The sequence below is a fragment of the Fukomys damarensis genome, unplaced genomic scaffold (genome assembly GCF_012274545.1).
Source record: "Fukomys damarensis isolate Sample0158 unplaced genomic scaffold, DMR_v1.0_HiC HiC_scaffold_32, whole genome shotgun sequence".
Lineage (NCBI taxonomy): Eukaryota > Metazoa > Chordata > Mammalia > Rodentia > Bathyergidae > Fukomys > Fukomys damarensis.
The window spans coordinates 9,871,151-9,880,710 of NW_022900944.1; the positions used below are offsets into that span (position 1 = coordinate 9,871,151).

Consider the following 9,560-nt stretch of genomic DNA (forward strand, 5'->3'; position numbering starts at 1 on the left):
ATATATTTTTTTTTTCTTTTACAGTACTGGGGATTGAACTCAGTACCTTTTCACTAAGCTATGTCCCCATCTCTTTTAAATTTTTTAATTTGGAGACAGAGTCTCACTAACTCACTAAGTTGACTAGGCTGCACTTGAACTTCTGATCTGCCTGCCTTACCTTCCCAGAGTGCTGGATTGCAGCCATGTGCTAGCATGCCCATCTGGAAAACAAGCAGGTTCTAAGAAAGCTACACACATATCTACTCTACGACCTAACCATTCTTCGACTAAGTATTTGCCAAAGAAAAATGAAAACTCATTTACATGAAGACACCTGTACAAAGATATTTATAGCAGCTTTATTCCTAGTACTCCAAACTGGGAACAGCCAGGGTATGGATAAGCAGACTGTGGTATGGTCATGTCAGGGAATACTACTCAGCACTAAAAGGGAACAAACTGCCAACTGCTACATCAATATACTGTAAATGGATGTCATGAACCACTATGCCTGTTCAAACCAGACACAAAATAAATACTATGAAATTCTACTTAAAGTGCAAGAATAGGCAAAGCTAATCTATGGTGCTAGAAGAGAGAATCTTTGTTCCTTAGAGGTCCTGACCAGGAAATGGCACAGAGAACACTTGAGAGAGCCAGAAATAGTCTATATCCTGATCTGAGGGTCAACACAGGAGTATACATGTGCAAAATTCTGTTCAGCTGCACATTGAGGATTTGTTCATTGCATGGGATGAAATTATTTCTCAGTCAAATGTCTGATAAAGAAAAAGAGATTCACACTTGTTTTTCACCTGAACTTTGAAATTGATTAAGATCTGTTTTTATCATCCTGCAGACCACGGAGAAGCTAAACTCTGGAGAGTTTCAGTGTCTTACCCAGAGCCACACGAGGCCACAGTGCAAGACCAGTGCCTGCCTTCAAGTCTTCTGCTATGGAGGCCAGTGTGTGTATCCTAAGAAAGCCTCAGAAGTAGCCAGATGTTATGGTTCATTCCTGTAACCCCAACTACTTGGGAGGCTGAGACAGGAGGGAAACAAGTTCAAGACCAGCCTGAGTGGATATTTTAATGAGAACCTAGCTCAAAAAGGGAAGGGGGTCTGGGAATATAGTTCAGTAGTAGAGAACTTGCCTCTCATGAGCAAGGCCTTGATTTCAATCCTTAAACCACAAAAGCATAAATAAATAAACAAGAAACTCAGACCTGCATTTAGAAACCTCATGAACTCTAGTAAGGAGTTATCCAGAGAAGTGCTTAATAGACTTCACTGCAAACTTTCTGAGGCGAGATTTGCAATGAATCCCACACTCATTAACCATCAACAGCTGACTGTCAGGTGACATTGTGAAGGTGGTAGGTTTCTTCACACAGCTGGTTGTTTTATTTGTTATTAAACATATTGGCTGTTGAGTGAAAAAGAAAAAAAAACAATAACATCCTACGCATATCACATTCCTGCTGTGGAAAAACAGCTTTGCTGACATCTATCAATGTTGTTTATGTCAAATTGGGCAATTTGTCACTGATGCTGAATTTGCCAAAAGAAAACTGAATTTGATTGACAAGGGTTTGGGGTTCTTCTCTCTTCCTTTTCAGCATTCCAGATGTTTAAAAAATTGCATCCACCCCCAGGAAGACTCTTCCATGTGTGAAAAAATGTACTGAAGGAGACTGGAGAAAATGGTTTCAGCTTTTGTAGAAATTTGCTGCCAAGAGCCCCATCTTCTTGATTGGTTTAAATTACTTTCCCCTTTCCATTGTTGCCTTTCAGTGGAGCCATCTGTTTTAAGGCCCATCTGTCAAGGGCTCCGTTGGGGTGATTAGTAAATGTATCAGCAGCTGGAGTTTCAAGAGAAAAAAACTTAAATGACAAAAGGCAAGTGTCCCCAAGACTGAAAGTAGAAAACAGAAACAGACTTGTGGCCGTGGTCACACTTAGAAACCAGAGGATTCAATCCTTCTGTGCAGAGCCAAGAGAAAATTACTGCCAGCAAACGATTCTGGAGGAAGGTAGTGAACTTGGGTGACTTTAGGCATGTTATTTTTTTCATATTGTAGGTACTCTTTTTTGTTGTTTTTTTTCCTTATCTTTTATTTGGTGATGGGGGCCTGGGAATTAAAAACAGATAACAATAAGCTATCACCAGCTCTTTTGGTTTTGTTTTGAGATGGGGTCCAGCTAATTGCCCAGGCTAGCCTCAAAACCTGCAATCCTCCAGCCTCGGCCTCCCAAGTAGCTAGGATTCCAGTCCTGTGCCACCATGCCCAGCTCACACTGCAGATATTTTATCGAATAATAATACACTACAGTGACAAGTTGTTAGAAGGATTGAATTAGTGAACACCAATTAAAGACTTAGAGCAGAGATTTGCATATAGTGTATGATCAGTTTACAATGTTTTTCTTTCTGGCAAAACCTTTTGCTAGAAAGTCTAGAATAGAGTAGCAACTTGTTTCCCAGTAAGTAAAGAACTACCAAGCCCCTTACATGCATCAGGGGACATTGCAGTTGTCCAAAAACGTCAGCTGAAAAGGTGCAGAAGGGCCAGCAGAACTCAGAATGGTGCTCCAACCCTAATGGTTCAGACTGCTTAAAAGGCAGAGTCCTCACTTCTCAGTGGAATCAGCAGGCCCAGCATCTGACCCCAAATCAGCTAATGGTGGCGAGTGTGGCACAACTGGGCAGGACCAGCACCTCCTCGTGGGGCCATGTTGGTGGTCATCAGCTGTGCAGGCTGCGACAGACCTGGGCAGTGGAGCCTCCCTGGGCCGTGTGCATGAGATGGTGCCAAATACTGGCCAAGAGGCACCTTCAGACCAAATTTACCCTCTGAACACCATGGTGCACACGCTCTGGAGTTCTGGACAGCTGGTGTTTTACAATAGATAAGGAAAAGACACCCTGAAAGAGTCAGGTCAAAAGGCAGGGGTATCCAGAAGGTTTAAAGATCTTCTAACTATTAAAAATTAAAAAGATGCCTCAATTTTTTCAGTGGGTAAAATCCTTACATAGTACTTCATGAAAGAGGATATAAAAATGTCAAGAAACACCTGAAAAAAAAAAAAACAACCTTTAGTTCTCAGAGAGATCTAAATCAAATCACACCGAGATACCTCTTCACATCCATCAGGAGGGCTATGATTTAGAAGCTGGACAATACCAAGCGTTGACAAGAGTGTAAAGCAACTGAACTCTCAAATTCTGCCAGAAAGGCCTACAACTGTTTTGTAAAACAGCCTGACAGACACAAAGAAACGTTCAGCATTCCACTGCTAGGTCTCCACCCAGGAGAAGGAAAGCACGTGCCTAGGGCAGGACTTGCACAAGGGTTACTTTACAGCCTCAGAGGACAACATCTAAATGTCCAGCAAGCCAGGTGTGGAGGCACACGCCTATAATCCCATCACTCAGGAGGCTGAGGCAGGAGGATTGCTGTGAGTTCGAGGCCAGCCTGAACTATGTAGAGCCAGACTCTATCTCAGATACATGCATGCACACTCATGCACAACAAAACAAAACAAAAATAAGTACAAAAAAGAAACCAAATCTTGAAAAACCTGGATTTTGAGGAACACTGAGGCAGTGTTTCCACATGCCTCCTGGGGGCCATCTCAGAAATGTCTGCCCCCTTTAAAGTGACTCCAGGTACTACAATGAGGAAGTTTTGCCCCATAAGACCCCACTCTCTCTGTGCATTGCACCTGACCTTTCTGGGGCTGCCTACCCCCCTGACAGACAGCAGCAGCCTACACTTGTGCCTCTCACCTCCCCCATGGCTTTCTGTTGCCCTCCTCCTGCCAGAGCCAGGCTTCTGTCCCCTCCACCTTCCCCTTTGTCTCCTGCTGCCTCCGGTTCACCGACTGTTTCTGTTTAAAATCCTGTTTGGACCCTGGTGCAATCTTTCATCTCATTCCACGTCCAGCTGCAGCCTGAGCCTGGGTGTTTGTGGCTCAGCTGCAAGATATGAAAAGGGAAGGGACTCATTTCCTGCCTCCTCCTCAGCCCAAAGGTCTCCGATTTATCCAGAGCTCCTGGTGCTTTGCCTTCACCTCACAGAGGCTGCTGTGAAGCCGCCCACATGTGGATGTCAGCAGGGACCTCACAGGTAGGACGTGGGTGTGCAGACTTGCAGAGCTTGCACAGGCTGTCACTGTGCCCAGCTGCTGGGGGCTGTGGTGACTCCCTGGGCCTGTGACTGTTCCTTTCTGCCATGTCCACCAGGCTACAGCCCAGCCCTGGGGCAGCCAGTGACTGAGATGACACAGAGCCCACCGCCTGCCTCTCAGAGGGACAGTCCCATGGGGGGTGTTTGGCCCCAGAGCACCCAAGAGGATCTGCCGTGGACAGAGCTTCCCTTTTCCCTTCCACATGCTGCTTCCCTCCCTCCTCCCAGGCTCTGCATCTGAGAAGCCCAGAGGTGGGACAACTTCATACACTGTGCAAGTGGAGGAGATCTGCAGGCAGAAGAGGGCAGTGCTGGGCTGAGTTCAGAGTGGGCAAAACCTCCTGCCTTCTCCTGTCCACTGAAGTCCTATTTCCCTAGGACAAAATTAACCATCTTCACTTGCCAACCGTAAGGAACGGGCTTCCTAAGTTACAGGACTCGCATACAACGTGCACTGTGCCATCCTTAACAGCCCCGCGTGAAGCACAGCACAAGGTGTAGGCAGGCTGAAGTGGGAGGGGCCTGTGGGAGTTGTTATACTGCTCCTTCTGCTTCTGTACATATTTGAGATTCTGCATAATGCAATGATCATTAAAATATAAGTAACAGTTAATGGTGACATGTGCCTGCAGTCCCATCTACCTGAGAGACTGAGACAGGAGGATCACTTGAACCCAGGAGTTGGAGACCACACAACCCCTCTCCAAAGAAGAGGATTCAAGAAAATGCAGTGGGATATTTATTGATATTTAGAAATCATGCTACATAGGTAAGTGAAAAAACTGGCTAAGACCATGAATCCAAGTACTTAAAATTAAAAGTCTATATACATGGATTTTTAAATGTTAAGAAATTAAAATTACCCCATTCCTATTGACCCAGAAATTTCACTTCTGGGTAGAGAAACTGTATGAGAAATGAAGTGAGCAAAAAGCCTAAATGTCTACTAGTAGGAAGAAGGCTCTGACGTCTGGATCATACTCTTTTTTTGAGCCAGTAGGCAGCAGATAAAAAGGGAATTACAGGGGACCCTTGACTTTAAATTCAAGTTGGTCAATTGAAGGCTCAGGCTCCTCTACACAGCCTTCAAAGTCTCTCTCCTGTGTACAGGCTGATCTCAGTGTCCTTGGAGAGACATTGGCCCAGGATTTCTCAATTAGCCCCCCGCAGGAAAGGATGTTGTAATCTTTCTTCCAGAAGTCCTCAAGGGTTAGAACTGTGTCGGAGACCATCTGGAAGCACAAGAGGCCGGCATTCCAGTAGTAATGCAAGACTCTGTATGAAAGTTAAAACTAAAATTCCGGTTGTAACCCAAGCTGTTCATAGGTCAGGCCAGTCGTAACTCCAGGGTTCACTGTACCAGCTAACACTCAGGGCCAGGAGCTTTTCTAAGTCCCTTGGGCCCACGAGCATAACCCTCTCCCTATGGAATGGGTACTACTCTGAAGCCACCGTAGAGATGAAGAGATGCTAAGGTACTTGCTCCAGAGCAGGACACTGGTGCATTTCCCCATTTGAACCCAGTGGACCTTGCTGAGTCTGAGCTCTTTGCTGTCACGCTGTTTCCCCACCCAACAAGGACAGGCCCTGTCCATAGTAAGGAAAGGGCCACACCTGCCATTTACCGTAGCACTTGACAAGGCAGCGTTGCCTTTCATAGTCGCCTTGTGTGATCCCATTTGGCCTCATGGCAACTCTCAGAGGACGGAAGACATTAACTCCTGAAAGCCCCCTGAATAAAGAAGACAAGCGAAGCCCGGGGAGGTTAAGTGCCCTGCCTCCGTCACAAGGCTGGGAAGTGGTGACTCAGGGTTCAGATGTCTGAGATGCCCTCCACAGCCTGTGCTCTCGGCCTCTTTGCCCGAAGTCAGTCAATCACACACGCTGTGCAACCAGATAACCAACGGGGCTGGGGCACATTTTAAAGGTCATGAAATAATACATTTTGTGTAGGTACATATGGGAGCATACACCAAAAGTACTCACATAGGAGAAGGGAAAATGCAAACAGAAAGCTGAATGTGCAGTATAATTCTAACTAATAAAAAGAAAAGTTTAACCAGATGAGGTGGTATACATTTGTGATCCTAGAACTACAGAAGGCTGAGGCAGGAGCACTAGAAATTGGAGCCAAGCCCAGGCAACCTGGAGTGTTAGGGAGTCCCTGTCTCCAAAATTTTTTAAAGGGCTGAGAGACAGATGTGGTGGAGCAGATCTGTAATCTCAGCACTCTGGAGGCCGAGGCAGGAGGATCCCAGTGAGTTAGAGGCCAGTCTTGGCTTCCTGGTGAGTTCAAGGTCAGTTTGTGCCCCACATGGAACAAAAAATCCAAAAGAAGAGAAAAGGGCTGGGATGTGGCTCAGTGCAAAAGCCCTGGGTTCAATCCACAGGATGTTAAACAAACAAACAAACAAAAACAAGCCCCAAGTTTTCTACCTCTCTCTCTATATAAAGAACAGTCTGGAATGAAGTGTGTTCCCTTAATTAATTGGTCCTGCAGGAAGTAAGCGCTAGGAAAGAGAAAGAGACACCAGGAGTGAAGGGGCTGCCAGCAGGGAGTTGAGATCTAGCTAGAGCATTTTACTGTTTTACAAGAAGAACACATTCATGTATTGTGCATAATGAAAAACCAATAATGCCAAAAATATACTCCATGAATATATACTAAATTGTTATAGCAAGGCTTGCCTCTGCGTGGTGAGGTTTTCCTAGTTCCTTTCATTTATGAATTCTCCGCCTTGAGCATCTATGACTGGGACAATCAAGGCTGGGGAAGAAGGACCGGAAGGAAGAGACAGAAACTAAAATGCCCTTATTGTCCCCAGACGCGCCCTCCCCACCCGGCTTCCCGCTGCCCCAGTTCACTCTCCCAGGTCCACCCAGGGCATCGCAGTGCCATCCCAAGCCCTGGCCTTGGCAGAGCCCGTGCCAGGTGCACACCACATGGCTGTGTGGATGGAGTGGAGGCTGCTGCCTGTCCTCTCTAGGAACTTCTGGGCTGCCCTGGGCATCATATGCATCCGAATTTACACTGCTCCAAGTCCTTCAAAAGACAGGAGGACCCTCCTGCACAGGTACCTTTCCCTTCCCACCTGGGGTGCTTTGGGAGTCCCAGGATCTTTGCATCACCACCTCCCGCCCCACAGGGTGCATTGCCAAGACAGACTTCCCTTTCATTTCTTCTTTTTCAAAATTATTTTTCCAGTATTAAGGACTAGACCTAGAGGCGTCACACTAAGCTACATCCCAGTCCATTTCTTTGTGACAAGTTCTTTCCAAGTTGCTGAATTGCCTAGGCTGGGCTGGAACTTGTAATCCTCCTGCCTCAGCCTCCTAGAGTGCTGGGATTACAGGCCCGGCCTCACTTATTCTTTTTCACTGAGCCTCTGTTAAAACAACTATAAAATATCTTTTAAAAAACAAGTATAAAACATCTTTTTATCACAACTATGGCTTTTTAAGTATTTTCATTAAATAATGTTAATTTTTATCATGGAAACAGATCTTTAATTTGTTTTTTGGGTTTTGTTTTGTTTTTTGGTACTGGGGATGGAATTCCGGACCTTTCGCTTGCAAAACAGGTGGCTGAATCCCCTGGCTTTAATTTGTAAGTTTGTGCTTATTTCTCTTGTCTACACCTTTACATTTAACATCTTCAGTAAAAAGAATTTTTCCATTTATAAAAAAACCTGGGCATTGTGGTACATGCCTTTATCCCAGCTACTCAGGAGGCAGGAGGATTGACAGTTTCAGGTCAGCCTGGGCAACTTAGCAAAACCTCCGCTCAAAATAAAATTTAGAACAGGCTGGGCACTGGGGAAGAAGCTCAGTAGTACAGCATTTGCTTAGCATGTGAAGCCCTTGGTTCCACCCCAGTGCCCAAAAATTCAACTAATTAAATCCTTGCCCTGATGGGGTACGCATACTGCCCAGGGAAGAGACAGCCTTGAGGGCCAAGGGAAGGACTCTGGCTTCTACTCCAAGAGAAATGGCAAACCGAAAGGTGTGGGATGGACATGGTGTGGGGCATGGAGGAGTCTGGCGCTGTGTAGAAAATAGGCCAACATTCCGGCTGCACTGGCCTGAATTAACTCCAAGCCTCTGGAAACTTTGTTACTACTATTAAATATTATTTATTTTATTAATAACAGCTGGGGCACTTGGCTTCTGTCCAAGGCTGAGCCCTGACCAATGCGGACCATAGGGATAGGGAGGTGGGCCCAGCCTAGAAACCGCCTCAGGAAGCCTCATCTTCCTCAGAGTGGGCCAGTGCCCCGTCACCATGGCCACAGCTCGGCCACCCAGTTTCCCAGATAGCCTTGCTCCGTCAGCCTGTGGAGGGGCCTCCTTGGGCTAACTGCTTCCCTGTGTCTGGTTCTCAGGAGCAGGCAGATTTGGAAGACGCTGCTTTACTATAAGATGCTTCCCCACCTATGACTGTGTCTAATTATCTCCAAATATACCATGAAATTCTCAAAAAATATCCTCACAAGATGAGTTTGAATGCACTTGATCATAAATTATGAATGTGTTCCAAATAGGAAAGGTGGGAAAGGTGGAGGTGGACTAGATATCCTAAAAATTCAAAGTAAGACACACCCTAGGAAAATTGGCACTCCTTATACCAGCTCAGAACTCCAAACTGCCTTCCCAAGGGCCTATTCACTGCTCACACGACCTCAGCTGTGAGCCCTGGAACTGCTTTCTAACAAGGGAAGAAAGCAAGCCTTGTTTATCCTGACCTCTCAATGTGCTGTTCCAGAGATTTCCCTAGCTTGCAGTGAAGAAAAATGTCCATCAGATGGCAGCAAATACCCAGCAAGAGAAGTCCATCTCTTCATAATTCAAAGAGCAGGGTGGCAGATTTGAACAGAACTGGTATGTGTGACTTGGCAGGCTCGATTTGACTACTATAAAAGTAAGATCTTTTAACTATCAATAGATTCAGTTTGATGAAATTCAAGACTATATAAAGAATACCTATAATCCAATAAAAAATCCAAGCACACAGCAAAAAAAAAATTTTAATAGGTATCCGAAATGTATGTCCTTTCCCCCAGTCGATTGGTAGATTCGATGCACGATCAGAATCTGCAAGATTTTTAATGCGACTTTTATGAGATAATTCTAAAATTTATTCAACCAGAGAATAGTGAGGTACTGTACTTAGAAAAGGAAGAGAGAGGAGAAAAGAGAAAAAATAACCCATAACGAAAGGGATGTTTCCACAGGAGTCAGCTGCAAGAACTCAGCCACAGCCAGAACAATCTGAGCAACAAAAGCAGACAGTATCAGATTATCACCGTGCTGGATTTGCGGCGGATTAACTGCTGGTCAACCAGCATGCCGCTCTGGACTGAGTCAGTGTGGTTCTGGGGATGCAAGGCC

At 45.5% G+C, this 9,560-nt stretch overlaps 1 long non-coding RNA gene across 1 annotated transcript in view; it reads left to right on the forward strand.

Annotated features, from left to right (window-relative positions):
- LOC104872661 overlaps positions 1-1,972 on the forward strand; it is an 11,566-nt gene extending 9,594 nt beyond the window's left edge. The window contains exons 3-4 of the long non-coding RNA XR_783238.2: positions 842-950; positions 1,602-1,972. This is a non-coding gene — a long non-coding RNA (uncharacterized LOC104872661). The remainder of the gene's footprint in view (positions 1-841; positions 951-1,601) is intronic.
- The last annotated feature ends 7,588 nt before the right edge of the window (positions 1,973-9,560 follow it).